Genomic DNA, 7,796 nt, shown 5'->3' with positions numbered 1-7,796 from the left:
ACGGTTTCTAAATTTGAACAATTACGTAAGAAATAGAACGTTCCAGAATGTTCTCTTTACTACAAGGTCACGTCTAGATGACTTAGGATTCTAGAATGCTCTATTAGAATGTTCTGGGACTTTACTTAGACAATTTTTCGTAACACACAAATTCTAAGAACTCCCTCTTGTCACTTACCGACTCTTTGCCGGTACTGAATGTTCTTGCATTCTTCGCAGCCGCCACTCCAAGATGACCACGCCATACAACCTTTAAAAACAATAAGTTGTGCGCAAAGAGTCATGTGTCATATTATCACTCTACCTATGCTCTTTACTTCCCTTGCTGCATTAATCTGCAGCTTGTCATAGAGGATACCAAAATACGTAATTATTATCGTCTATATCCCAGTTTCTAATTTCCAAAGAGACTTCGAACTAGCATCTCCAAGTTAAAAAGGATTGATGACTTGAAGCTTATAAATCACCCAGCTTACAGTTCCCTACTTATTAGCATCATTGGTGTTCTTTCAACATCTGTCAGGGATTTATCATGTTATAAGCCAGAGAGAGTGACACTGTTTTCTGTTGCTCAAATGGACGACTGTGCAAAAATGTTAAAAGAACCAAACCAGGATTTTTAATGATTTCAATTTTTAATTTTCCACTATATTGTAAAAGTTCCACCAGTATATGGCGGAAGCCTGAAACGTTGAAATTCAATTGTTGTAACAATAAAAAGTTTTATTTCTATGCAAAATCTTTGTCCCCACACCCACTGATCAACAGAGAAGAGTATCCTGTCTGAATCCCTCTACTGGGATCCATTCTTTGATAAATGATAGTTCAATCATGGCTACTTACAATCTGTTATATCAGTTTGGATGAGGATGTTAGGTGAACATGAAAAGAAAGATTCACATTTGGTGAGTAAGTAAGTGGCTTAATATAGCCTTGGAATACTTGACTAACACATCATAAGCTTAACAAACAAACTGAACTCGTCGCACTCACCCGCTTATGAATCCGAAAAGAACGCCGTAAAAGAGATTTAAATTTTGAAAAGATGTTAATCCATTTATCTATTCATTTGTTTATTTGAACCAACCAGTTTGTTTGGTACGTCAATATTTTACATTGAGATCGATAATTATGTAAGAAAATTTGTTAAATCAAACAAACAATCATCCAAATATGACTGATGTCTGATGATAATTATACAAATATCGTTTATTACAGAACTTGGGTATTGATTTTATACTAGTACTGTCCACATCAGTAAAATCGTTTGGATAGTAACATTATAACATTAACAGCTATCACTAACTGTCACTGATACATACGCAGATAATTCTTTGCTATTTATGATTGCGATTTGCTGATCAGTAATCAGCCGGTGCAGAGAGTCAGTAGTGTATATTAAGCCACAGGAGAGCTCTTTATTTATAGGAACGGATGATATTGATAGTTACCTTCCCTTTTGGCTAGACAGAAAAGACGAGATAAGAAAGGAGGAGCGGTTAATGATCTAAATAACATAGCTTAAGTTATGAAATAACAATTCACTGTAAAATTCTACCCCCCCCCCCCTTTTTTTTTAGGAAAGGAATTAGGTTCCAGTACTTTCTCAACAAATGGAAAGCGAGCATTAGCGCCTAAATTTACATTTCCCAGAGAAGGATGTGATGTTGGAAAAAGATTCTCCGAAAACTTAAGAGAAAATTATCAAGGATGGGTTGCATTTCTAACTTTCTGTTGATAGTTAGATAGATAGATAGATATTGATAGTTACCTTCCCTTTTGGCTAGACAGAAAAGACGAGATAAGAAAGGAGGAGCGGTTAATGATCTAAATAACATAGCTTAAGTTATGAAATAACAATTCACTGTAAAATTCTACCCCCCCCCCCTTTTTTTTAGGAAAGGAATTAGGTTCCAGTACTTTCTCAACAAATGGAAAGCGAGCATTAGCGCCTAAATTTACATTTCCCAGAGAAGGATGTGATGTTGGAAAAAGATTCTCCGAAAACTTAAGAGAAAATTATCAAGGATGGGTTGCATTTCTAACTTTCTGTTGAACCTCGTTCACGCCGGTTTCGCGTTAAGGGTTTGACTGATTTTATGCGTGGTATGACCAGCCCTTGAATTACTTGTGTTAAACTTCGTTTTACTTCTGTTCTGCGTTTGTCAGGTCTTATAATGATCCTATGGTAGACACCGTGAAGTTTTTTGTTTGCGGTCTTGGACGAGATTCAGTCGTTATCAGGAAGTAGAGAAAGTTAGCATTGCTAAATCGAATGTTCCTCGTCAGCTGTTACCAGCAGATCACAGGATGAGGGGCCAGTCATGGAAGTCTTTATCAATAAAAATGTACCGAAAGCACGAGTTGAGATCAAAATTCAATGTCAGCGTAAATTTCATTGGCTGAAACTGTATTATTAATAATACATGTAAGAGAAAGCGATTTCCAATGGGGATTTCAGAAGTAATCCTTGATAACATCGGAGTTTTGTTACGCCTCGTCCTGCACTACAGCTTCTCAGCAAATTTGATTTCACATGATCTCGTGCGTTTTCCAGTCCTGGATGCCAAATGTTTGCTTTGAATATGAGATTCTTGAGGCTCAATGATTTTTCGTTGTTCTGATTCGCTGTGGTGATAACCTAGCTTTGTTTTTACAACACTTAATCGACATACACTCCGAAAAGAGTAAACAATTCATACGCGGTCCGGTTGTAAATAGGATCTTAGGTACTAAAGAAAAATTTAATTGTCTTTAGCATGATTATCAAGAATAAGAATTGCGCGAGATAAACTTAATTCAACTTACCAGCTGAGTGATCGCAGAAGTGGCATGTAAATAAAAGTTATAACAAAAATAAAATTAAAACGTACATCTGTTGCTCAAAAGATTCATTTGTTTATTGAGAAATGCTATGCACTTTTTCTTTCGTTAATCACCTGTACTTTAGTTAAATATGTTAACGTAAACGTACTGTGAAGGTGCCATGCAAATAGATATGCTTTAAATCACAGCGAAACATGTACTTACGTTCTAATCGTTTTTCACAGTTGCCAAGGCCAAGGAATAAGAAAAAAAATACATCAAGAACAGAAAAATAAATAAAATGAAAGTAATTAACTGCTAAGAGAGTTGATATTCATTAATCAGTCGGCTAAGACCTCTGCTCAACAAATAATTCTGATATGAAACTATTTTCATGATTATGGCTTTCATTCTTATAATTAGTTTCAAGTAACTAACACCTCAATTTTACAGTCTACTAGAGACGACATTAAATCTTTTCGTAAACTGAGCCACTGAATCAAAATCTGATCCTTATCTACTTATGGTTCACACTGAATATATATTTTCACAAGAGCCTAGTTCAAAACGACTTCAACAAGTTTCCAACCATAAGTTAGGAAGCAAGGCGAATATCAGAATGCCATGTTTATTGATGATTATAATTTCTCATCCATAATAATATCAATAAAACGAAATTGTAGCTTTCATTATTACAAAAGTAAGCGACAGTGACACAAATATGTTACATGACTGTTACTGCAGTAGTGAAAAGACATGTAAAATCCGCCAAATAACTATAAAAAGAAGACATACTTACGATCTATTTGCCCGTTAAGGTAGGAAATAAGAAAAAGAGATATGTTAGTGATGCACATTTGTTATTGCCTACATTGTTCTTCAGTTTGATAACGTTAAGTAAAAGTGTCTTGTTAATGGAACAGCCAATAGTATGACTACGCATCCTATTACACTTGCCACAACTGTTGGGTATTTCAATGGTTGCCATGTTGGCAGTCAGTGGGGAAGTCTGACCAGATAAGAGTCTTCAACATGCTGTCAGCCACCAATAGTAAAAAGGACATTTTGCCAAAGTATAACTCTTGGCCGAAATCAAAAATATTAATTGGGGCGAAAACTATACCGCTTCATTGTAAGTAAAGCGTTTTTCTTTTACAAATCTACTCTTTCGCAAAAATGATGATAATTCTGAGGAGAGTCTAACACATGATGACTGTCGAATAGTACCTGGTTTGTTAGAAATGTGAAAATGAATGACAAAAAGTAAAGAAAAAGCTACTTACGACCTGTTATGTCAATGAGACGTTGGTGAACCAGATGGAAAAGAAGAGAAAACGAATCAACTCAAATCCACTATCAGTTTAAAGCCGTTGTGAGATACTGTGAACTAATTGACTGAGTAGGAGGGCAGAACGGGAAAATATTTGGCTCGAGGTCATGACGTACGGACCGAGCACAGCACAGAGGTTCGAGTGCCATGACCGAGAGCCAAATATTTCCCATCCAGCCCGACCTAACACAGTCATTACGCATTTTATCGTACGAATTTTTAGTGTTAGAAATTTCGAATTTTTTTTCTTAAATACTACGCGATAGACCGGCGCGCGCGGAATAACCACAAAAACGATTTTACAATTAATACTTTTCCTTTCTGTCCTAGAACAGGAAACTCACATTTCATCGAAAAACGTGGCATTTGTTTCCAGTTGTACTCTCTGTTGTCACTCATTTTTGGCCAGAAAAGGGGACAATGCTTTTCATTGCAATATTTTTTGCCCAAGTGTACTAGGGCCGGGTGGCTTTTTCCGGACCGGGAGCCCGTTTCTTTGGGTTCTGGTAACTTGACGGGCCCGTAAAGCTGTTCTGCTTTCCTTTAAGAGGTTTCAAAAGCTTAAAAATTCTACAATGAAACTATTAGCTAAAGAATCAAAATGGAATGCTAAGGTTGTCAGGCCGCTTCTCTCTTCCTAAAATTTTGATTTTAAAATATTGCCTCGAGCCCGTTAAGTTACTGGCGCCGGCTCACAACAACAAGTCCGGCCCTACACACATTAGCTTTTCTATGGAATTGCGCGAGCTGTGCCAGACGGGCCATATGATAAAATCGATTAATGCGAATTAATTTATGCCTTTGAGCATATTTTCAGGCACCAAGAGATTATAATATCTTGCAGACACAAGAGGTTATAAGCTGGACACAAGAAATAGTAATTAGTATACAATCTCTTGCGGACAGCGATAAATGAACCACTTCGACGTCTGCGAAAACGACTGATGTTCTATAATAAAATAATAAAGCGACACTGCTTTCGTTGCCAAAAAAGGAAGCAAAAGATAACAATAGATACTAACTGACTTTAAAAGGAAAAAGAACTTATAATTATGTTTGATATACCTCGCAAAGGTAAGAGAGTCAAAGCATTTTGAATTGAACAGAATAAAAGCAAAGGGCTTCGGTTGTTTAATTTTCACTTTTTTTGACGTTTTGCTCAATAACATGATCTATGTATGAACTAAAATCATTTCTTACCCGCTAAATTGTCCACAAACCATGATTTCACAGAGGAAAGAGCAACAGAAATAAATTGTTAGTTGAATTTGAGTGTTTCATACAAAATAATAATACTAAGGCAACAAATTGATGCTTTTAAATACTTGATATGGTGTAAGAAAACAAAATTCTATTAAATATAGAGTTTTGTTTTCTTTCACCGTATTGAATAACTTAGTTTATGAGTTGCTTAGAGTTTAAACGTATCGAAAGGCCAATGATCGCAAAAGGAAAAAGGCAAATACCACTACACAATGAAACTTTCCTACGTGAGTGATTTTCTACTTTTCTAACTAAAAGATTGAACATGCCGTGCGTAGATTGTTTAACTCACCCTGAAGTGCTCTAAGCAAAGATATGTTACGCAAAATATAAATTCTAGACAAGATGAATTGTAACTGGATTTTCACATACTAAGCGATCATCTGACTGAAATTTTCTGCGCGAGCAGAATTTAACACTCAAGTTTCAAATTAAAAAAATTCAGTAACGGTTCGAAATGCGCTTTCTTTTACTGATCACGAGAAGAAACTATGTGTAACGGCTGCCACGCCTTTGCTACCGGACATTGAGTTGTCATAAGTTTGTTTCGTGTTAAACGTGTTAAACCGCAATAGTGACGTTACTGTTTGTCCGTTAGGGACGTGATCTTTAAGTTCCACCCAGAACCGCATTTTAGTTATCTTGCGTTGGGCTAACGATAAGACGTGTTTATCGAAAAGCGCCCTTTTGCCCACCTTATCTCGAAGTTCGTTTTGGTCAAACCTTTACAAGCGGGACTGTTATGTTATGCTTATGTTCCTTCTCTTCGTACTTGTTTAAACATCTAGTCTTTCGGTAGTTTCGCCCAGTTTTTTATACCAGTTTCTTTGAAACTTTCTAACACGTGGCTTACGTTGTTCATGCTTTGTTAGTAAGCCGCTCGTTTTTTTCTCACGCGGTTAATAGTTTTGTTAGAATTCGTTTTATCCTTGAAGATAGTCTTTCGTGAGTTTGTTTTAGAGTTTTAGCTAGTCTTTTGGGATCTTGCTTTTATATCGGAATGATTGGAATGTCGGTCCGTATCTTAGAATTTAGCTTAGCTTCTTCCTTATAATTTCATATTTCAGTTTACGATAAGTACTTGGATACCTCGACTACGCTGATAAAACGATTCAAGTCTTTTCAGAAAAATCTATCCTCGCTTCATAGTGCGTCTTCACCAGCGAAACTCATAGTTGTCGTTGAAATTTGCTTCGCTTGTGTCGGCCGCTACACTATGCGTCTTAAGCACCCGAAATTTCAACTTACTGAAAAGAAGATCTGAACTGGTCAGAAAATGTCGCACAATTTTTTTGCGAAAATTATAGAGACAGTAAACAAACTAGAACACGTATTACAATTAGTCAATGAACTCCATTAGAGGTTACGAACAGGCAGAAAGCAAATTTTGCACTACATTTCACTTGTTAATTACATTTAATATCAAAATAGATATTCAACTTGCCTCAAGCAATTCCAATCCTATAGAAAACATTATCTTAACTAATAGCTACTTAGAAGGAATGAAAATGTTACTTACTGTCTAATTTCCCAAATTTGGGTCAATGCGCAGGATTTAAAGGAAAATACAGAAAGAAAGAAAAGGAAGTAAGTACACTAGAGTACAAACGCAATTTGATGAATACCTATAATCATTAAATACAACCCCCCAAAAAGGAAATTTAAATCTTCAGATGTTTTGTGAAGTTAATTGCATGATAGCAATCAAAAATTATACTTTTTCGCATAATGTTTAACACTGTCTGTGCTATTCTGAGAGCAACAAAGTAAACACAACTTGAATTGTTTCTTAATGTAATGTATGGTAAAAACCTTGAAATATTTACTCTTCTCGAAATACAATTACTCGACTTGTTTGTAGCAATTTTATTTAGTCAGTAACAATCATTACGCTAATAACTATTAAGTGCCGCTCTCGCTAAGAACGGTCCTCTCAACTTCGCGTCGGGAAAAAGTTTTCTTTTATTTTTTACCCATGGAAAGGGTTTAGGACACATGTCTCAAAAATAGTTTAGTTGTTCTCCAATTCTCTTTTTTTGGGTCGCTAGAAGCCAAAAATGATTTTTGGCTAGTACACCCGTGTGGACAGCGATCGAAAGTGTAAATTTGACAGATTTTGTCCAGCGCGCAGCGACTGCAATAATATAGCTCACGCAATTCTATCTTGCTACAAGTTACAAGGTGCCTTTAATCAGTTCAATGAGAAAATATGGAAACTTCAGCAGAAATATTTTTCATACAAGCGTGATCAGAGGAGATCCTTCGCTTCGACCTTTATTTGCATGTCAAAATTCACCAATTTGTACGAAAGAATTCTCAAAATGCAGGCGTTAATCGGGCTAAAAGATTGCCACAAACCCATGGGTATATCTGTAGCTTTCATCCACCAACATCTTAA

Source organism: Pocillopora verrucosa, chromosome 11 (assembly GCF_036669915.1).
Source record: "Pocillopora verrucosa isolate sample1 chromosome 11, ASM3666991v2, whole genome shotgun sequence".
NCBI classification, from domain to species: Eukaryota; Metazoa; Cnidaria; class Anthozoa; order Scleractinia; family Pocilloporidae; genus Pocillopora; species Pocillopora verrucosa.
This window is presented reverse-complemented; position numbering follows the sequence as displayed.